Source organism: Chelonoidis abingdonii, chromosome 25 (assembly GCF_003597395.2).
Source record: "Chelonoidis abingdonii isolate Lonesome George chromosome 25, CheloAbing_2.0, whole genome shotgun sequence".
Taxonomy (NCBI): domain Eukaryota; kingdom Metazoa; phylum Chordata; order Testudines; family Testudinidae; genus Chelonoidis; species Chelonoidis abingdonii.
The window spans coordinates 19448546-19471595 of NC_133793.1; the positions used below are offsets into that span (position 1 = coordinate 19448546).

General features: G+C 43.8%; 1 pseudogene; it reads left to right on the plus strand.

Annotated features, from left to right (window-relative positions):
* The first annotated feature begins 1066 nt into the window (after positions 1-1066).
* Positions 1067-12015, plus strand: LOC142045949 (olfactory receptor 5P55-like; annotated as a pseudogene).
* The last annotated feature ends 11035 nt before the right edge of the window (positions 12016-23050 follow it).

Here is a 23050-nt window from a genome sequence, read left to right on the forward strand (position 1 = left end):
TAGGATGTGTGGGACTTGAACCCGTAGGCTCAGTGAGTGTAAACCTAGACTTGAGTGTCCACACTGAATATTAACACTAGATTTAGAATTTCTAGACCCAGGCCTCACACCAGTGCTGAAGCATCTAGGCTCCACTATGCAGATCTAAGTCAAACAAGCCTGTGCCAGGTCTTCAGCTGGCTAACGAGAGAGCCTCTACACCCCCCAGGATACTTGAAAGAAACTGGAACAAAGGACAGTGACTGCAAGGGATGTGAGTGATTGTTGCACCTGGGCTAAAAAGAGATTAGTCTGTAAAAGGGTGCATTCTGGAACTGGTGAGGATCTTATCTGTATTCAGTTTGATTAGACATAGATTGGAGCATTTTATTTTATTTTGCTTGGTGATTTTTCTTTGTTCTGTCTGTTACTACTTGGAACCACTTAAATCCTACTTTCTGTATTTAATAAAATCACTTTTGACTTATTAATTAACTCAGATTATGTATTAATACCTGGGGGGAGCAAACAACTGTGCATATCTCTCTGTCAGTGTTATAGAGGGTAAACAATGTATGAGTTTACCCGGCATTAGGTTTACACAAGATAAAATGGATTTATTTGGGTCTAAACCCCATTGGGAGTTTTGCATCTGTGTAGTAAAGACAAGCACATTTCTATTAGCTGCTTTCAAGTAAACCTGCAGCATTGGGGCAAGTAATTCAGACCATGGGTCTTTATTGGAGCAGAAGGGAATGGCTGGCTCGGCAAGACAGGGTAGTGGAGTCCCGAGCTGGTAGGGAAACCAGGGGTAGAAGTAGTCTGGGCACTCAGGTCGCAGTTCCCAGGGGGGTTTCTGCGATCCAACCCATCACAGTCAGCGTTTGAAGCAGTTGTCTTGCGTGTGCTTTCACTCCTGTTTTAGGCAATGGGCAGAGCTTCCATGAGGTGCTGGTGGACATTTCGAGGGCATTTTCTGACTCTGGCTCTGAAGTCACTTCGGTGCTTTCGAAAATTCTACCCGTTGAATAGTACTTTAATCGTCAGGCCTCTGATTCAAATTAATACACAGGAACTAACTGAAGGCATGACAGTAGTTGAGCCATTGAAAGTCGTCTACACGGCAGCTGAAGGTGAGCCTTTCAGCCTGGGTAGGCAGACTCGTGCTAGCAGGCCTTGTGCTAGTGTGCTAAAAATAGCTGCGTGGACGTTGTAGGGTAGGGCCAAGCCTGGGTGACTAGCCTGAGCCTCCCCTGAGGTGAGGGACGTCATTATGACCTGGACCTAACCTTCTTATGGTTGAGTTAAAAAACTTGTTCTAATTGATGTGTTGACATCCCCTTCTATTCACATAACTTCAGGATGAGTTAATCAAAAGCCCCCTCCCTAAGACAAACGGTGTGTGAACCTGCCAAGAATTTGGATTGAGTGGGCAGAAGAGTTTGGCTGGGCATGAGTTGGTGTGTTAGACAAGAGAGAGGAGAGAGAACACACAGAACAGAGAGAGCGAGCCTGAGGGAAAAAGCAAGGAAGCCAAGCAGTAGCCCAGTGCAAGTCTGGAAGAAATGAGAGTTTGGGTCGCATGAGGTGGCGAATGAGACTTGGGGGGGTAAGCAAAGAAGCTGCTCCTTTTGTTCTTGGTTCCTCATGCATTCAGAGAAGATGGACTTTGTACATTCCTTGTCAATAAACGAGATTGGATCAAAAAAAATATCAGACTCCATCAATTTCTGCTTCCAACTGGGACATCCCTACTACTCCAAACTGTGACTAGCCACTTGGGTCAAAAAGGGATAACAATACGCAGTCTCTCCCTGGCATGGAGATACACATTGTGTGTGGGGAGGTTTGAACCCTAATGCCCTCAGCATCTACTTAGGGTCATCTTGTTTTTGCAGTAGAATAGCTGAGAGTGTGTGAGTGTTTGTGTCTCTGTCTGGTTCCTAGAGAAAAACAATCTGCTGCTTAGAGTAATAGGAATTATCTTCATTGTCTATAATAACTCTGGTTATTCTTGTTAGCCATACAAATGCCCAGTCCCTCTTTGATGACTACAATCTAATCACACATCGTGGGAAAAGGTATTTATTGGTTCAGAATTTGCCATCTTTTAATTTTATTGTATGCCTCTGTGATGTTTCTTGCAGTGCCAGGAATTGTGCGGCACCCACTTCCACCTCCCCCTTAGAGTGGGGATGCCAAGTCTGTGCCTGCCAGGGGTCAGCTCCCTGAATATTATTGTGATTTTTGGTGTAAGGTACCATGTATCACAAAGGCAAGCTTACTTGGGTGGCAAGACAGACTGGAGTGCCCAAGGGGACTGTCTGTGACTCCATGTAGAGGCTGTTGTAGTGCTTGAGGAGGTCCCACTTGATCCTTGGTTGGTGAAATCCAAGTCTAGACCTCACAGTCAATGGGGCGACTGTGCCCTGCTTCTGAGCAGTCTGCCCTGAGGTTGGTACCCATGCTCTTCAACCACTCCAGTCAGGCTGACAGCCTTTCTTCCCCTGTAATCTGGGATGGCATGAGTGAGCCAGGTGGTCTTGAAAAGCCTGTGCTGCCACATCCGACACAGTGTGTATTCACCCACGAAAGCTCATGCTCCAATACTTCTGTTAGTCTATAAGATGCCGCAGGACTCTTTGCTGCTTTTAATGTGACAATATTCTCCCCCATCTTCAGCAACTCAGGGTCTAGAAAAGGGTGTGAAGTGGCCATTACACTTTACAAGTGTGGTATCCTGTCAGGGGAGTCGGATCAGTGTTTGAACATAGGGCCAGGGCAGGGAGCGCTTGTCCATTGCAGTGAGAAGGCAGAGTGGGAATGTGTGGTGTGGGTATTTTATGGTATTGCACAAATAGGGCAGAGTTAAGATTGTGTGGGCATTTATCTCCTCTGTGAATTTCTTGTCTCTCAGAATTCAGAATTTTGCCAAATTCAGCCTTCAGGAAGGGACCGAGCTACCACTAGGCACCTAAACTCAATGTTAACAATTTATTTTTTTTACATTTTGTTTTCTAGTTTTTTTTAACAGAACGAGCAATGTCTGTTGGTGGAAGTTACTGGCCGTTTAGAAAGTTATCGTTCTCACCTAGGTTCACAGTTGATGCGCTACTGCGGTTTGGTAGTAATCAAAAGACCTAGTTTTTATATTGTGCTTTTCATCAGCAGCTCTCCACTATCCCCATTTTACAGATAGGAAACTGAGGCACAGAGGTGACATGACTTCCATGGTCATCCAGCAGGCCAGTAGCAGAGCTGGGAATAGTCCCAGTCCAGTGGCCGGATAAAGATGACAAGAATCAAAAAAATCCCTCACCACTCTTCAGCCTTCCTCGGAGCCCATGTTTCATGGTCACATGGTAGAGTTGGTGTCAGCAACTCAGGGGCTAGAAAAGATAGATCTGCAGCTATGTAGGAAGCGGGATGTCCTGACGTCCCCACATATGTCACTGAAAGGCCCAAAACATGGCAGCAGCTGCTGCCATACGAGTGCCCACATCTTTTGAGCATCCTCCAGCTCAGTCTATGATGCTGCTCAAATATTTGACAGCTGCCACCCACTCAATGTATTGTCCACACAGATTAATACAGCGCTGGTTGTAAGCTGGAGCTTGAGGCTGCTCGATGGTAATGGAGTTAAGTTTTATCCAGTCACGGTTTGGCAGCTCCACTCAGTCCCTGATGTGGGGATTATTAGCACCATCTGGCTAGCTCCGAATGGACTGAACTAAAAGCTCAAAGCAGAACCTCCTTCCTTCTGAAACTGGTGCTATGAAGTCAGGTGGAAAACTCTTCCATTGGCCATTATCCGAGCAGCTCTGCTGTACAAGACACTGGGGTCAAATTCTGATCTCCGCTACCCAGTCACCCCCGTGTCATTCTGAAGTCACCTGATCATCACGTAGATTGAGACTCTCATCATGTTAGTTCACGCAAGTTAAAATTCTATCATCAGCTCAACTTTCAACACAACCAAATCAATCCTGCGCTTCTGGACAGACCCACGTGTAGACGACAAAGCTGCATGGGACGGTTCTCAAAGTGCCTCAGGAGCACAAGTTCCCACATTAACTTTCAATAGGGCTGGGATTTCAATGGGTTTTGGGTGTCTAATGCCCTTAGCCTACAGGGTCTCACAGTTCATCGCTAATGTGGGCTGGGGTGGCTGCATGGCCGGAGTGAGTCTGCTGTCTACACCTGTCCTTGGGGGACTGGGGCACTCAGAAGCTCCTAAAGTGTGATGAAAGGAGCATAAGTCCCCATGACTCTCACACAGCAAGTCTGGTTCAATTTCAATTTTTTATTTTTTTAATTTAAAAACTAGGACTGTCAGTCTCAGCTAAATGAAGCAATTAATGCAAAAGAAATTAACTAGATTTAAAAAAAATAGTTGTGGTTAATAGCAGTTTTAATCGCACTGTTAAACAAACGTAGAATACCAATTTAAATGTATTATAAATATTTTTGGATGTTTTTCTACATTTTCAAATATGTTGATTTCCATTACAACCCAGAATACAAAGTGTGCAGAGCTCACTTTATATTATAGCACTTCCATGTGAACGCCAGGTGTCACTCTCAAGTGGCATTGTAAATAAGAAGCAGGCAGCATTATCTCCCCTAGATGTGAACAAACTTGTTTCTCTTAGCCACTGGCTGAACAAGAAGTAGAACTGAGTGGACTTATGGGGTCTAAAGTTTTACATTGTTTTGGTTTTTAGTGCAGTTATGTAAAAAAACCAAATCTGGAATTATAAGTTGTATTTTGACAATAAAGAGATTGCTCTTCAGTACTTGTATGAGGTGAATTGAAAAATACTGTTTCTTTTATCCTTTTTACAGTGCAAATATTGGTAAACAAAATAACAATATAAAGTGAGCACTGTCTGCTTTGTATTCTGTGCTGGACTTGAAATCGATATATTGGAAAATGTAGAAAAACATCCAAAAACATTGATAATAAATTGTCTCTTTCCAGAGCAGATGGAAGGAACGGTCTGTGCCTCAAGGAGATCACAGTGGTTTATACTGTGGGTCTGTTTTTTCACTCAGCTGAGCAGGGAGCTGGAGGGAGACATGGCCGTGGGTTCAGAAACCTTCTGCTTGCAAACTTGCTCACCAGACACTTGACCCTGCAAGTGTCACACTTTCTCTTTAACCCATTTTTCCTGGGGTAAGTGATCTTGTAGGTTTTTAAAGTAGAAAAAGTCCATTGTGATCATCTAGTCTGGCCTCCTGCGTAACACAGGCCAAAGAAATTTTACCCAACAATTCCGTCACCAGACCCCTCACTTGTCATTGAGCTAGAGTGGTTCTTTTAGAAAGAAACCTCTGGTCTTGATTTAAAGACTCCAAGTGATGGAGAATCCACCACAGCCCTTAATAAATTGTCCCATAGTTGCCTTCACTGTTAAAAACGTGCACCTTCTTTCTAGTCTGTATTTTTCTTGCTTCAGCTTCAAGCCACTGTCTCTTGTTATGCCTTTGTCTATGAGATTAAAGAGCCCTCTGCTATCAGACATCTCTTCCCCAGGCAGGTACAGCCAGACTGTGACCAAATCAACACTTTGTTAAGGTTCGTAACCTCCTCTGTGTTAAGTTAAATAGTTTGTGGTTTTTAAGTCTCTTACTGCAAGGTAACTGTCCCATCTCACAAATCATTCTTGTAGCTGCTCTGAACAATGCCCCATGGAATGTGGTTCATTCTTCATCTCTTTGAATCTTTAGAACAATACTGGACGCTCTGATAAGCAGATATGCTCTGGAGAGGGTCAAATTAGATGATTTATAGATTTAAAGGCCAGAAGGGACCATTGTGATCTAGTCTGACTTCCTGCATTGTGCAGGCCACAGGACTTCCTTGAATTAATTACTACTTCACATACAATAGCTGTGACTGAACTGGAGCAGATCTTGTAGAAATATTTGATTTAAATAGTTCCAGTGATGGAGACTCCACCACAACCCTTGACAAGTTGTTCCAATGGTCTATTACCCTCCCTCTCAAAAATTTCCACTGATTTCTAGTCTGAATTTGTCTAGCTTCAACTTCCAGTCATTGGTTATTGTTACACCTTTGTCTGCTAGATTGAAGAGTCTTTCATTATTCAATTTCTGTTCCCCATGTATGTATTTATAGACTGTGGTCCACCCAACCCCTAACCTTCTCTCTGTTAATCTAAATAGACTCATACAGATCAATCTATCATTATCAGCCATGTTTTCCAACCCTTCAATCATTCTCCTGGCACTTCTCTGAACCCCCTCCAATTTTCTAGCATAATGGTTCCTTCTGGCCTCAAAATCTCTGAAGCTATTAAAAATATTCAATACGTTTTTTTTCCCTTATTTTCCTTTTAGTTTTGAGCCTTCATTTAAAAAATAAAATGAGGCAATTTGTCCCAGGCCCTGCAGGGGCCCCCATAAGAATATAGTATTCTATAGTATTGCAACTTTTTCTTATGGAAGGGCCCCCCGAAATTGCTTTGCCCCAGGCCCCCGAATCCTCTGGGCGGCCCTGCATCTGAGAAGCAAGGAAGGGGGTTAAGAGCACCCAAGAAACAGGAAAGACCCCAGCTGGAGCTGATTACAGCTCTTAAAAATGCTCTCTTCTCACAAGCTGGTTGGTGAAAACTTGCCGAGGGGGAGAAGGTGCAAAACTAATAAACAGACACATCTGTAGAGCAAGCTGCTTCTGCTGGCTTCGTACTATTTCCTTGGCTGGGGGCAGATGGGTCACATTTTCCAACATTTCTCTGCAGCCACAGGGGCCATATTCTCAGGTAATAACACCATTCCAGCAGTTGGGGGGAGGGCTCTAAAACCCCCAAAATAGTGAGACTTGGGATAAAATCACAAGAGTTGGCAAGTCTGCAGGTTCTGTCAGGCTCAGCAGCATCTATTCGGTACTTTGTCTTGGGTTAGGCGTAGGAGGGCTGATGATTACGTGTGTCCTTTGCATTGCACCAGATTTGTACCCTTGCTAAAGCAGCAAGTTCCTCATTCCATTTGGCCACAGATAAGGTTTCGGGGTGAGTAATAACCTTTAAGCATGGGTAACTTTGACTGATAAAGTGTGGGTGACAATCGGCTTTGTAGGTGAATTCCTTGAGGAGGAGTTGAGGCGTTCAGGGCTGCGATGGCAGGTGGCTTGATTTGCTAGTAGAATGGGAGGTGCGAGTTATGCAGGTAGAACTTGCAGGTAGAGGAGAATATGATAATAAATCTGTTTGTTGGTGCCTTGGTGTTTGGCACAGAGTAGAAGAAAAAGCTTCAGTGATGTTCTTTAGGAGACTTTAGGTCACACTTGACTTGAGTGTGTCATAGGATTATCTATCAGCTTATTTGTCTATTCTCATACAACACATAGAATACCAGGGTTGGAAGGGACCTCAGGAGATCATCTAGTTCAACCCCCTGCTCAAAGCAGGACTAATCCCCAGACAGATTTTTACCCCAGTTCCCTAAATGGCCCCCTCAAGGATTGAACTCACAACCCTGCATTTTGTTTCCCACAACATAATATACCCCCATGGCTACCCCTGTTGTACTGCTGTGGATGCCAGGACATTTCGGGAAGCTGAAAAGGCTTGATGCACTGAGGCTAAGTAATAGTATTATGGGCCAGTTAGGCCTGGCAGTCAATTTTGACAAGACTGTACGAGAGTCTTGTGATTTTCTCAGCATAGATGAATTGAGAGAAAAATTGCTTAAAGATGTATTTTCAGCTGCACAGTTGAGATTCAAACTTTTCTGAAGTTCAGGGATATTTTGCTGTAGGAGATTGATTGATTCAGGCCCATCTCTGCTGGCCTAAATTATGAAGGTGTCTGAGAACAATGTTAGTATTCAGGAATTTGATATATGCCCAGGAAGTATATAGGAGTTTTTCTCACTGAAACATTTTTTTTTAGATCACATGTAAGGATGTATTTCAGGTCCAAGATGAGGAAAGATGCTTAGGTAGGTTGGTCACTTGCATGATCTATGGAGAAAAATAAATCTTTTTTTGGACAGAAGTGCACCTTTCCCACTTGCCAGTGTTCTGAATACTAATTGGAAAATGAAGGTTGAGGTGAAAACTTCAGCAGACACTGCCAAGGTTTCCTGAAGATGAATTGGCCCTTTAATCCCACAAAATGTTAGTCAAAATGCTGCAACAGAAAAGTCACCTCTAAAGTAAGACCCTCTACAATGTTACTTTTCGTGGTTACTGAAAGTTTTCTAACATTATCCACCAATTATATTTTGAGTGCTTTTTCACTGTTCATGCTAACATGTTTTTATTCTGCTGTTCTGTTTTATCCCCTGCTCTGGGAAGGAGGTGACTCAGATTGACTCTGCATGAATCAGTTTGGTTTTCCTATTTGCTGTACTATTTAAATGTCTCTATTTGTTTCCCTTATTCTGCTCTTCATGACCAAGGTTTGTTTCTCCTCATTGCTAGCAGCGCCCACAGGCAAGATGACACTGAAATGCAGAAGTGTTTAGTTCGAAGACAGACCCGCCAACACACTATTTCCTGTTTTGGATTAACTAGCTCCTTTTTGGCTGCGTCTAGAATGGCCAAAGGACAAAAGATGTCTGACTGTGGTTCCTGTGGGCCTTCTGGGGGTGAGGTGGGGTGACAATAGAAAGGAACAAATTAAAAGGAGAGATGGGATGACAAAGCAATCTCAGAAAACCCCATGCACTGCTACAGGCTGGGGACTGTTTGGCTTAGTAGCGTTAACTGATAACTTAGACACATTTCAGCTCACTTGGTCTTTCAGTGATCGTTTGAGTGAAATTGGTTACAGCGATACATTACTGATCTAGTGTATTACTCCTTTGTTTCTTTATTTCTCTAGCACTGGAATAAAGAGGGTGTTTTTTATATTGCCCTTTTGGATGTATTAAATTTCTGTTGTTAAAGAGAGCTTGTGGGAAATTCCTTGTCAAAACTGTTTTTTATTATTTTTCATGTAAAATTGGGTTTTTAGATTATATGAATTTTTTTTCATGAAAACTGTCTACTTTCCCTGGAAAATGGCATGTTTTTATTGAAAAAAAAAATTTGCCCAAAACCCAAAAACTTTTCAGCCAAAAACTGAAAAATATTGTGTCAGAAATCAAAAGCTTTCAGCTTCTGGTGAAAAATTTTCAGTTTCCAGCCACAAAATTTTGATTGTCATTTTTTTTCACAAAAAGTCAGAAATTTCTGTGAAGAAAAAAAATTCCAGTCAACTCTAATGTTAAATAGAGCTGTTTCACACATCTCCCTCTATCTGTCTAATTTCTCTGTCTGTCTGCGTATGTCTCTCTGTGCCTGTCTGTCTGTTTCTCTGTTTGTCTGTGTCTTTCCCTCCCTTTCAGAGGCATCTGTGGTATGTTGAAACCTGTTATAGGCTATCACTTTAAATTCATAAGGTTTCTCCAGGCCCTGCTTGCAGACCAAGGGGCTCTGTAGGGAAGCATGAGATCAGCATCTTTCAGCAGTCAGTCTGAAAAGAGCCAGCCTAGAGCAATGTGGGGTGAGTTTGGTGTCTCTGCCTTAGGGAGCAGCCTGTGTTTCTTTCTCTGGTTTTGGGTTTTGAGAATTGGGGTTTGGGATTTTATGCAATAAAGTCATGTTACACTGCAACCTTCCAGAGAGAGTATTTGATGTTTTAATCTAACTTCCCTGTTTGTATCCTGTGAACATAACAGTACCCAGGGCGATCCCATAGCCTTTATCTTCCATCCCCCAGCCCCTTAGACAGGGGTTGAATGCCTTTCTATCTCCCTGACAACTCACCTCTTTCACATGGATTCTCACTCCTTTCCTCAGTTGTTTCTAAAATGTCCCTCTGGATTTTCCCCTAAAGTGGAAGCTCTGTGCATGTTCCTGACCCTGTAGATACTGGTTGTCTCCAGCAGAACCTTTCCTCCACTGACCAGAGTGTGAGCTGAGAGCTCTCAGCAGCTGTCAGGAGGCATTGAGCACTGTGTCATCTCTTTGCAATATTCTTTGAGATTACAAGGTAGATCAACCAGACCTACTCCTTTGTCTATCTCACTTATGAATGTAGACCCCAAGTCCCATTATAATAAAATAGTATCAAATATATATATATATATTCAGTGCAGCAAGTCAGTTATTTAAAAATAAAATACATAGCATGTACGATGTACATATACTCAGAATTTACAGCTCGATTCTAACCTCAGCAGGGCAGCTGTAAAATGGGAGGATCTTGGGCAGAAGTTAATAATGCAAAAAACAGTATGGGACATCAGAGTTAGACCTCGTTGATTTTTTCAATTGAGGAAAGGCTGTGAGACAGTTATTGTTAAAGCCATTCCTTTACTCTCTCTTAGCTCCGCTGACCATTTTTAGTGTGGGCTAAAACTTGCCAGTGGCTAGCATCCTTTGAGCAACAGCAGATCCTTTGTGGCTCTGCATAGCTTGAATTAAGATCCTGATTCAGCAAAGTACTCAGGCCCAGATTTTTAAAGCTATTTAGGGGTTGCTGAACTCAGTGTTCCAACAATCCCTAACTGACTGAAGAGCCTAAATTCCATTTTCAAAACGATTTAGGCAGTGTTTCACAAATAGGGGTAGTGGCTTGTGTAGGGAAAGCCCCTTGCATTCCAGACTGGTGCGTTTACCTGCCCCCTCCGCAGGTCCGGCTGATCGCGGCTCCCACAGGCCATGAATTGCTGTTCTGGGCCAATGGGAGCTGCTGGAAGCGGCGGCCAGTAAGTTCCTCGACCCGCACCGCTTCCAGCAGCTCCCATTGACCTGGAGCAGCGATCCGCAGCCATTAGGAGCCTCGATCGGCTGGACCTACCAACGGAGCAGGTAAAACACACTGGCCCGGCACGCCAGGGGCTTTCCCTACACTAACGGCAACTCTTGTTTGAGAATAAATGAATAAATCCACAAGATCTAACTTCTGGCTTAATGAGCAAGAAAGTTTACATCTAGTAGGGCCCTAGCTCACACCAATGGGAACTGCTCGGGGGAATGTGAGGAGATACTATGTTTTGGGATGATGACATGCCCTTCATGGCTAAACCTGGGATGTTTGTCCTTTTGAAAGTCCCGTCTCTGAGTTTTAGTACATCTCTTTGTACCTAGATGCACCTCATAGACAAAGCAGAAGAGGACAATCAAACAGTCATCATAGAATTCATCCTCCTGGGATTCGGGAATCTCCCTGAACAGCAGGTCCTTCTCTTCCTGGTGTTTCTGGTGATCTACATTGTGACCATGTCTGGTAACATCCTCATCATTGTGCTAATTATGACTGATCAGCACCTTCACACTCCCATGTACTTCTTCCTGGGGAACTTGTCCTGCCTGGAGACTGCTACACATCCACCATCCTGCAGGTTACTGGCCAGTCTCCTGATGGAGATAGAAACATTCTGTCAGGTGGCTGTTTTGCACAGTTTTATTGCTTTGGTTCTCTGGCAACTACAGAATGTTATCTCCTAGCAGGATGTCTTATATCGGTATGTAGCGATATGCAAACCCCTGCATTATGCAGCCGTGATGAATGGCAGGTATGCATCCAGCTAGCAGCGGGTCTTGGATAAATGATTTCTAGCTTGTGTAATAATACGTGTTTTATGTTCACAACTAACATTCTGTGGCCCCCAGTGAAATTGACCATTTCTTTTGTGATTTTTCTCCAATGATAAAGCTCTCCTGCAGTGACACCAGCATGATCACACTGGTTAGTTTCATACTCGCCTCCAATAACACGCCTTGCCCATTCTATTAATTGTGACGTCCTAGTGTTTGTTATCATGGCTACTATCCTGAGAATCCCTTCCACTACCGCGAGGCAAAAGGCCTTTTCGACCTGCTCCTCTCACCTCATTGTGGTTACATCTTTCTATGGGACCCTAATGACTGTGTATCTGCTACCAAAAACCAATACACTGAAAGCCCTGAACAAAGTGTTCTCTGTCGTCTACACAGTCCTGACTCCCATGCTCAACCCCCTCATCTACAGCCTGCGAAACAAAGAGGTGAAGGAGGCCCTGAGAAAAGTCTTCAGTTAATATATGTTGCTCAAATCAATTCAGAACGAGTCACTGATCTGTGAAGGAATCCATCTGGCTTAATGAGAAAGAAAGTTTACATCTAGTAGGGCCCAAGCTCACATCAATGGGAACTGCTTTGGAGAAAGTGAGGACATGCTACGTTTTGGGTTGATGACATTCCCGTTTGTGGCTAAAGCTGATACTTGCTACTGCCTTAATTGGAAACCTGACTGTCTTGCGCTCTACACTCCACATGGTGACATTTGAGATTTCTGATACGTGTTTCATCTATTTCTCTGCTCTCTCTGAGTTGGGAAAATACCACATTTACTTGGCACTGGCCTCAGATCCCTGTGGATGGAAGTAGTTGGTTCAAATATTTTCTCTCTCCTTGAGGTCCTGGATTCCCAAAAGCTCCATAACTTTATATCTGGGAAGATTGTATTGGTGTTCCCATTCGTTGTACTATGTGTCATTTTGCAATGGGTAGAAGGGGTTTAAGAGTGTGTCTACACTGCAATGTAAGCCTAGGGTGTGTGGGAGTTGAACCCGTAGACTCAGTGAGTGTAAACCTAGACTTGAGTGTCCACACTGAATATTAACACTTGGTTTAGAATTTCTGGACCCAGGCCTCACACCAGCACTCAGGCATCTACGCCGCACTACGCAGACCTAAGTCAAGCCAGCCTGTGCCAGATTTCCTAGCAGCTTTCCCAGTGGGTAGCCATTCTACCCCTTTGTTTGTTGTGCCTTGAGGGAAAACTTGACTGTCCATCCCACAGCACTTTACCAGAAGCTATTGCAGCCTGCCAGGTATTGGGCCAAGTTGCCTTTTGAGTCTTCATGTGCCTGGCAGCTGAAGCCAGCAACAGGGAGGAGTCAGTGTTTGAAGCACTTGTCTTGCTTCTTCTTTCACTCCTGTTTCAGGCAATGGGCAGAGCTTCCATGAGGTGCTGGTGGACATTTCAGGGGAATTTTCTGACCTGCAGAAGAAGACACCTGTTGGAGGAGGATGAGGGTGATACAAACCTGACAGACTCAAACCGGATGCTGTTGCTCATGACTCTTGGGGGAGCCATTGATGCCCCCTGTATAGACTGGTGCTTCTGGACCAGGGCCATAAGCACAGACTAGTGGGACCACCTTGTCATGCAGACCCCTTACTCGTGAGAAAAACTGCATTTCTGGAGCCTTGTTAGCAGGTTTCCCAGACCCTTCAGCACCACGACCCATATGCAAAGGAAGCCATTCCTGTTCAGAGGTAGTTTGCTATACCCCAGAGTCCTACAGGTCCATTGTTAACCAGTGTGGGGTTGGAAAGTCGACTGAATGTACCCCTTTTGCCTGGGCTTATGAAACAGTAGGCCATGGCAAAGAAGGCTTATTTATATTCCCAGTAGGTGTAGAATGGTGGTTGAATGTACGTTTGTCAGACTGAAATTCTCAAGCCTGAGTGTGAGTTTAGGCTTACATTGCAGTGTAGACATTCCCTATGACCCAGTGCGTCAGACCCTAAACAGATTAATGGCTATCAAAATAGAATAAATGATGTGAATGATTTCTGTTGACACAACCTCTTTGCTACAGCAACAACAAAATCAATGTCAATTAAAAAAACAGCGGATAAGTGTGGAGGAAATGCTACTCATGGCATATTTGAAAAGTGCCAGCATCTTTCATCCTGAAGCACATTGGGTAAAGTTTCCAAAAGTGTCTAGCTGACTTAAAAGCATAAATCTCATTGACTTTCAATGACACACAGATTCCCCCATCCTTAGGTCCTTGTGAAAGGGGAACACTTTAGAAAACTCTACCCATTGAATAGTACATTAATCCTTAGGCCTCTGATTCAAATTAATACACAGGAACTAATAGAAGGAATGACAGTAGTTGAGCCACTGAAGAGTATGTCTACGCGGCAGCTGAAGGTGAGCCTCCCAGCCTTGGTAGGCACTCGTGCTAGCAGGCCTTGTGCTAGTGTGCTAAAAATAGTTGTGTGGATGTTGTGGGGTGGAGCCAAGCCTGGATGACTAGCCTGAGCCTCCCCTGAGGTGAGAGACGTCATTACGACCTGGACTAAACCTTGTTATGGTTGAGTTAAAAAAAGTATTCTAACTGATGAGTGAACACACCCTTCTATTCGCATAACTGTCAGGATGAGTTAATCAGAAGCCCCTTCTCCCACCTAAGACAAAGAGGTATGTGAAGCTGCCCAGCAATTTGGACTGAATGGGCAGAAGGGTTTTGCTGAGTGTTAAAATCCTGTGCTGTGGTATTGAATAGCCAAGATTTAATTCCTGCTGAGCCACCTTTCATTAGCAAAGCAGGGTCCGGTGCTTATTTTGGTGTGATTTCTCTGTATATTTTCAAAAATCATCTCTGATCAATTACAAAATTTCAGGGAATGTTTGAGGTCTTGGTAGGCAGAACCCTGTCAATTTTTGAGAAAATCTTTTTTTTTTTAAGCGTCTGTTTTTCATGGAAATTTCAAATTTTTGTTGAAAAACCAAATCTCCCAAAATTCAAATAATTCGGTTCAGAGAGCCTTCTGCGGTGCCCCATGGCAGCTGTATTTCAGTTCCCTGTGTCTCCATTCTTCACTATAGGCTGGGGTCCCCTGCTGGACTACATCTCCCATGGTGCAACCACCTTCTCTCGCTCTGAGGAGAGAGAGTGGTTTCCAGCCCATACGGGAGAATGTCGGCTGGAAGCATAAAGCACTATCAAAATATTTCAAATTTTTGGCCAATTTTTTTTGTTTTATTTATTTATTTATTTATTTATTTATGGGCAAAGGATTGAACTTTTCAATGGGAAAAAATGATGAAAATGCTTTTATTTCTTTTGTGTTAAAAATTTCCATGGGAAAAAAAAACTCTTTTTCCATCATCAGACATTTTGCAGGCATCACAGCAAAGCAGAATTTTAAGGATGACAATAAAGTGGCTTTGCAGAGAGCTCTTCTCACATAGAGGAATCATAATGGCTGATTTGTGTGGGACAGTAGTGCTGGATAGAGAGTAGGTAGGACAGGGATAGACGGTGAAGCCCTTAGAGGAGTTTATGTCACAACACTATCCCTCAAAATGCTGCTATGCAACCAAGCTCTCTCTTGCATGTTCCATTCCGTCCCTGATCTCTCTGAAAGCTCAGCATGTCCCACAGATACAAGAGGCTTCAGGGATTGTTCTGTCACATACAGTCCTGTAGCCTTAAAATCCCACCTATTCTTCACAAAAGATATGTCTGTTTTACAGTAGGCCTGTGTCATTCAATGGCAGATCGTCCAGCAGGACAGGAAGGCTTGTGTAGGCTGGAGATAGGCAAGGGTTGGGTGTGGAATGTTAAGGTTCTCAGACCGTAGCTGCTACCACAATGTTCTGGGGAATTAAGGAGCTGTCCACTAGGACACAGGTTAAGGCTACCAAATTGTCGAAAAACTGGTAAGAACTTTCAGCCAGTGTGAATTTCACCGAGAATCACACTGGCACTTGGAAGCGATGGGTGGGTTTATTAAGTGACTTGTGTTCACAATTCCCACTCACTTTCATTGTGACTTGTGCCCATAAGCCACTTCAGCAATTTAGAAAATAGCACCCAAACAGTCCCGTTGACCATTCCCAAAGCCCTGATCTAGCTGGTTCTTAATAAACCGGACTTCTGGGATTCAAAGAACTGATGCATAAATGAAACACAATAACTCTCCCCTGCCACAAAAAGCTTTCTCTCTGCTAACATATCCCTGTGTTGGTAGATTGTTTAAAATTATGCAGTGGTCCATTGGGTATTAATTAACACACAAATGTTATATTCTAGATTTAAAAGTATTGCTAATAAATTGCAGTGAGATTTTAGAAAGGTAAGTGGGCCAATTTACCCCTGGTGTAACAGTTAAGTGCAGAGACAACAGCGATGGATTTAACCCATGATACTTATACCCTACAGAGGAGACATATTCTGAAATCAGCTCCCCCTTAAGACACTGCTCTGTGGGTGGAAGATTCAGAAACATAAAGCTGTGTCAGTCCAGCACCCTTTGTGCTAAGGGAACTTTCAGTGGAACTTGTGCTCCTAAATCCCTTAGGAGCTTTTGAAAATCTTCCTCCAAACTCCCATTCATGCTGTCTGGCTTGCTGGGTATATCACAGTGTAGGCAGAGAGTTGTGCAGCCTGGAAAAACCCCAGTCAGGAGGGAGAGAAACGTGGGAGTCTGCCCAAGAGAGAGGTGACGGCTGGGAGCCGAGATCCTAAAAGAGTGTGCCTTTGGCGGACTATGGAGGGGAAATAAAGGCGCAGCTGCCCTGCACTCTGACAGCAGGATATAATTTCAGCTGAGGTTTGGTTGCTGAAGCCAAGTATTATTTTCACTCATGTCCACCTCTTCCCACAGCTGCCTGACTGCTGGACAGTCCCATAGCATATGCATCAGGGTTCCTTTTTCTGTATTAAAGTGCCAACACACACCAGAGTCAAGGCCCCCATCTGGCAAACCCTCGTGGAGTCCAACAGATTTTGAAAATGTTTTGCTCTTTCAGGCGTAGCCTGAAATCTACAGGATATTTTTTTTAACACTCCATAACATGCTCCGCCATTAGGATTCTTCTGAGGACTGTGATAACTCTCCTTCCCCTGCTTTCACAAAGAGCTCCAGATCAATGGAGGTCCTCTTCATTAGTAAGGGATGCATAGTTGACATGGGCCTGAGGAGTTTATGAAGCGTTTCTGATGATCCCTCTAGCTCTGGGGCCTCTGCAGTCCTAGGGCATCCAGACAAAATTGATACATAATTTACAANCCCTAATGACTGTGTATCTGCTACCAAAAACCAATACACTGAAATCCCTGAACAAAGTGTTCTCTGTCTTCTACACAGTCCTGACTCCCATGCTCAACCCCCTCATCTACAGCCTGCGAAACAAAGAGATGAAGGAAGCCCTGAGAAAAATGATCAGTTAATATATGTTGCTCAAATGAATTCAGATGGAATCACTGATTTGTGAAGGAATCCATCTAGCTTAATGAGCAAGAAAGTTTACATCTAGTAGGGCCCTAGCTCACACCAATGGGAACCGCTTTGGAGAACGTGAGGACATGCCACGTTTTGGGTTGATGACATTCCCGTTTGTGGCTAAAGCTGATACTTGCTACTGCCTTAATTGGAAACCTGACTGTCTTGCGCTCTACACTCCACATGGTGACATTTGAGATTTCTGATACGTGTTTCATCTATTTCTCTGCTCTCTCTGAGTTGGGAAAATACCACATTTACTTGGCACTGGCCTCAGATCCCTGTGGATGGAAGTAGTTGGTTCAAATATTTTCTCTCTCCTTGAGGTCCTGGATTCCCAAAAGCTCCATAACTTTATATCTGGGAAGATTGTATTGGTGTTCCCATTCGTTGTACTATGTGTCATTTTGCAATGGGTAGAAGGGGTTTAAGAGTGTGTCTACACTGCAATGTAAGCCTAGGGTGTGTGGGAGTTGAACCCGTAGACTCAGTGAGTGTAAACCTAGACTTGAGTGTCCACACTGAATATTAACACTTGGTTTAGAATTTCTGGACCCAGGCCTCACACCAGCACTCAGGCATCTACGCCGCACTACGCAGACCTAAGTCAAGCCAGCCTGTGCCAGATTTCCTAGCAGCTTTCCCAGTGGGTAGCCATTCTACCCCTTTGTTTGTTGTGCCTTGAGGGAAAACTTGACTGTCCATCCCACAGCACTTTACCAGAAGCTATTGCAGCCTGCCAGGTATTGGGCCAAGTTGCCTTTTGAGTCTTCATGTGCCTGGCAGCTGAAGCCAGCAACAGGGAGGAGTCAGTGTTTGAAGCACTTGTCTTGCTTCTTCTTTCACTCCTGTTTCAGGCAATGGGCAGAGCTTCCATGAGGTGCTGGTGGACATTTCAGGGGAATTTTCTGACCTGCAGAAGAAGACACCTGTTGGAGGAGGATGAGGGTGATACAAACCTGACAGACTCAAACCGGATGCTGTTGCTCATGACTCTTGGGGGAGCCATTGATGCCCCCTGTATAGACTGGTGCTTCTGGACCAGGGCCATAAGCACAGACTAGTGGGACCACCTTGTCATGCAGACCCCTTACTCGTGAGAAAAACTGCATTTCTGGAGCCTTGTTAGCAGGTTTCCCAGACCCTTCAGCACCACGACCCATATGCAAAGGAAGCCATTCCTGTTCAGAGGTAGTTTGCTATACCCCAGAGTCCTACAGGTCCATTGTTAACCAGTGTGGGGTTGGAAAGTCGACTGAATGTACCCCTTTTGCCTGGGCTTATGAAACAGTAGGCCATGGCAAAGAAGGCTTATTTATATTCCCAGTAGGTGTAGAATGGTGGTTGAATGTACGTTTGTCAGACTGAAATTCTCAAGCCTGAGTGTGAGTTTAGGCTTACATTGCAGTGTAGACATTCCCTATGACCCAGTGCGTCAGACCCTAAACAGATTAATGGCTATCAAAATAGAATAAATGATGTGAATGATTTCTGTTGACACAACCTCTTTGCTACAGCAACAACAAAATCAATGTCAATTAAAAAAACAGCGGATAAGTGTGGAGGAAATGCTACTCATGGCATATTTGAAAAGTGCCAGCATCTTTCATCCTGAAGCACATTGGGTAAAGTTTCCAAAAGTGTCTAGCTGACTTAAAAGCATAAATCTCATTGACTTTCAATGACACACAGATTCCCCCATCCTTAGGTCCTTGTGAAAGGGGAACACTTTAGAAAACTCTACCCATTGAATAGTACATTAATCCTTAGGCCTCTGATTCAAATTAATACACAGGAACTAATAGAAGGAATGACAGTAGTTGAGCCACTGAAGAGTATGTCTACGCGGCAGCTGAAGGTGAGCCTCCCAGCCTTGGTAGGCACTCGTGCTAGCAGGCCTTGTGCTAGTGTGCTAAAAATAGTTGTGTGGATGTTGTGGGGTGGAGCCAAGCCTGGATGACTAGCCTGAGCCTCCCCTGAGGTGAGAGACGTCATTACGACCTGGACTAAACCTTGTTATGGTTGAGTTAAAAAAAGTATTCTAACTGATGAGTGAACACACCCTTCTATTCGCATAACTGTCAGGATGAGTTAATCAGAAGCCCCTTCTCCCACCTAAGACAAAGAGGTATGTGAAGCTGCCCAGCAATTTGGACTGAATGGGCAGAAGGGTTTTGCTGAGTGTTAAAATCCTGTGCTGTGGTATTGAATAGCCAAGATTTAATTCCTGCTGAGCCACCTTTCATTAGCAAAGCAGGGTCCGGTGCTTATTTTGGTGTGATTTCTCTGTATATTTTCAAAAATCATCTCTGATCAATTACAAAATTTCAGGGAATGTTTGAGGTCTTGGTAGGCAGAACCCTGTCAATTTTTGAGAAAATCTTTTTTTTTTTAGCCACTGAAGAGTATGTCTACGCGGCGCTGAAGGTGGCCTCCCAGCCTTGGTAGGCCACTCCGTGCTAGCAGGCCTTGGGCTAGTGTGCTAAAAATAGTTTGTGGAATGTTTGGGGTGGAGCAAGCTGGAATGACTAGCCTCGAGCCTCCCTGAGTGAGAGCGTCATTACGACCTGGACTAAACCTTGTATCGGTTTGCAGTTAAAAAAAGTTTCTAATGATGAGTGAACAACTCCTTCTATCGAATAACTGTCGGATGAGTTAATCAAAGCCCCTCTCCCACCTAGACAAGAGGGTATGTAAGCTGCCCAGCAAATTTGACTGAATGGGCAGAAGGGTTTTGTAGTGTTAAAATCCGGTGCTGTGGTATTGAATAGCCAAGATTTATTCCTGCTGAGCCAACTTTCATTAGCAAAGCAGGTCGGTGCTTATTTTGGTGGTGAATTTCTCTGTTTTTTCCAAAAATTCTCATCTCGATCAATTAACTAAATTTCAGGGAATGTTTGAGGTCTTGGTAGGCAGAACCTGTCAATTTTTTGAGAAATCTTTTTTTCTTAAAGCGTCCCTGTTTCATGGAATTTTCAAATTCTTTGTTGAAAACAAATCTCCAAATTCCAAATATATCGGTTCAGAGAGCTTTCTGCGGTGCCATGGCAGCGTATTTCAGTTCCCTGTGTCTCCATCTTCAACTATAGCTGGGGAGTCCCCTGCTGGACTACATCCCCATGGTGCACCACCTTCTCTCAGCTCTGAGGAAAAGAGAGAGTGGTTTCCAGCCATACGGGGAGAAATGTCGGCTTGGAAGGCATATAAGCACTACTCAAATATTTCAATTTTTTTGGCCAATTTTTTGTTTTTTTTATTATTTATTTATTTTATTTATGGGCAAAGGATTGAATTTTCAAATGGGAAAAAATGATGAAATGCTTTATTTCTTGTGTTAAAAATTTCCATGGGAAAAAAAACCTCTTTTTCCATCATCAGACATTTTGCAGGCATCACAGCAGCGAATTTAAGGAGACAATAAGTGCTTTGCAGGAGAGCTCTCTAATAGAGAATAAATGGCTGATTGTGTGGGCAGTAGTGCTGGATAGAGAGTAGGTAGGACAGGATAGACGGTGAAGCCCTTTAGAGGAGTTTATGTCACACACATCCTCAAAATGGCCGCTATGCAACCAGCTCGTCTTGATGTTCATTCCGTCGCCTGTCTCTCTGAAAGCTTAGCATGTCATACGATCAAGAGCTTCAGGGAATTGTTCTGTCACATACGTCCTGTAGCCTTAAAATCCCACTATCTTCACAAAGATATGTCTGTTTTACGTAGGCCTGTGTCATTCAATGGCAGATCGTCCAGCCAGGAACAGGAAGGCTTGTTGTAGGCTGGAGATAGGCAAGGTTGGGTGTGGAATGTTAAGTTCTTAAAGACCGAGCTGCTACCCACACTGTTCTGGGGAATTAAGGAAGCTGTCCACTGGACACGGTTAAGGCTACAGATTGTCCGAAAAACTGGTAAGGACTTTCATGCCAGTGTGAATTTCACCGAGAATACACTGGCACTTGGAAAGGCGACTGGTGGGTTTATTAAGTGACTTGTGTCACAAATTCCACTCACTTTCATTGTGACTTGTGCCCCTAAGCCACTTCAGCAATTTAGAAAATAGCAACCCAAACGTCCCGTTGACCATTCCAAAGCCCTGATCTAGCTGGTTCTTCAATAAACCGGACTTGGATTCAAAGAACTGATGCTAATGAAACACAATAACTCTCCCTGCCAAACTTTCTCTCCTGCTAACATATCCCTGTGTTGGTAGACTGTTTAAAATTATGCAGTGTCCATGGGTATTAATTAACACACAAATGTTATAATTTCTAGATTTCCAAGTATTGCTAAAAAATTCAGTGAGAATTTTAGAAAGGTAAGTGGCCATTTACGCCCTGGTGTAAAGTTAAGTGGCAGAGACACCAGGCGATAGGATTTAACCCACATGATACTTATCCTAGCAGAGGAGACTATTCTGAATCAGCTCCCCCTTAAGACACTGCTCTGTGGGTGGAAGATTCAGAAACATAAAGCTGTGTCAGTCCCGCACCCTTGTGCAAGAGGAACTTTCAGTGCTTGTGCTCCTAATCCCTTAGGGAGCTTTGAAAATCTTCCTCCAAACTCCCATCATGCTGTCTGGCTGCTGGTTATATCACAGTGTAGGCGAGAGTTGGACCTGGAAACCCCAGTCAGGAGGGAGAGAAAGTGGGATTGCCCAGAGAGAAGGTGACCGGCTGGGAGCCGAGATCCTAAAAGATGTGTGCCTGTGGCGGACTATGGAGGGGAAATAAAGGCGCAGCTGCCCTGCACCTCTGACAGCAAGGATATAATTCAGCTGAGGTTTGGTTGCTGAAGCCAAGTATTATTCACTCATGTCACCTCTTCCCACGCTGCCTGACTGCTGGACAGTCCCATAACAATCATCAGGGTTCCTTTGTCTGTATTAAAGTGCAACACACACCGAGTCAAGGCCCCATCTGGCAAACCCTCGTGGAGTCCAACAGATTTTGAAATGTTTTGCTCTTTAGGCGTAGCCTGAAATCACAGGATATTTTTTAACACCCATAACATGCTCCGCCATTAGGATTCTTCTGAGGACTTGATAACTCCCTTCCCTGCTTTCACAAAGACTCCAGATCAATGGAGGTCCTCTTCAATAGTAAGGGATGCATAGTTGACATGGGCCTGAGGAGTTTATGAAGCGTTTCTGTATGATCCCTCTAGCTCTGGGGCCTCTGCAGTCCTAGGGCATCCAGACAAAATTGATACATAATTTACAACTCAAACTCTCCCTATTGTCATTCTGCTCAGGGTGGCAGGTCATATCGTTGCTTTAGTGTTAGATAAAAAGACAAAACCCTCATCCATGACAAACTGGGAAATTCTTACAATGCCCATACTCAGATATCAGAGGGGTATCTGTGTTAGTCTGGATCTGTAAAAGCAGCAAAGAGTCCTGTGGCACCTTATAGACTAACAGAAGTTTTGGAGCATGAGCTTTCGAGGGTGAATACCCACTATGTTAGATGGATGTAGTGGAAATTTCCAGGGGCACGTATATATATATGCAAGCAAGAAGCAAGCTAGAAATAACGAGGTTAGTTCAATCAGGGAGGATGAGGCCCTGTTCTGCCAGTTGAAACAATTGAACTAACCTCATTATCTCTAGCTTGCTTCTTGCTCGCATATATATACCTGCCCCTGGAAATTTCTACTACATGCATCCGATGAAGTGGGTATTCACCCAGGGACAGCTGTTTTGAACAAGGGATGGTGGAAAATTTTCCATCAAAGCTTTTTTCACTAGAAAATTGGGTTTCCAATTAAGCTAAGGTTCAATGGAAGTGTCTGCTTTGGAAGACAGGAATCCCCAAATCTTTTTGAATATGGAACTAAAGACCTTAAATGACTGGTTTTGAACTTATTACCCAAGAGGAACCTCACTATTTCTCTCTATCTGTGAGGTACTTCTATGGCCTTCATAGGAGTAAGCACCTCACGCAATTTTTTTATCCTCACAACTCCCCTGTGATGTAGCCAGTGCCTTGATCCCCATATTGCAAACAGGGAGCAGGTGCACCCAGAGATAGGGGTCAGCTTTTCAAAGGGAT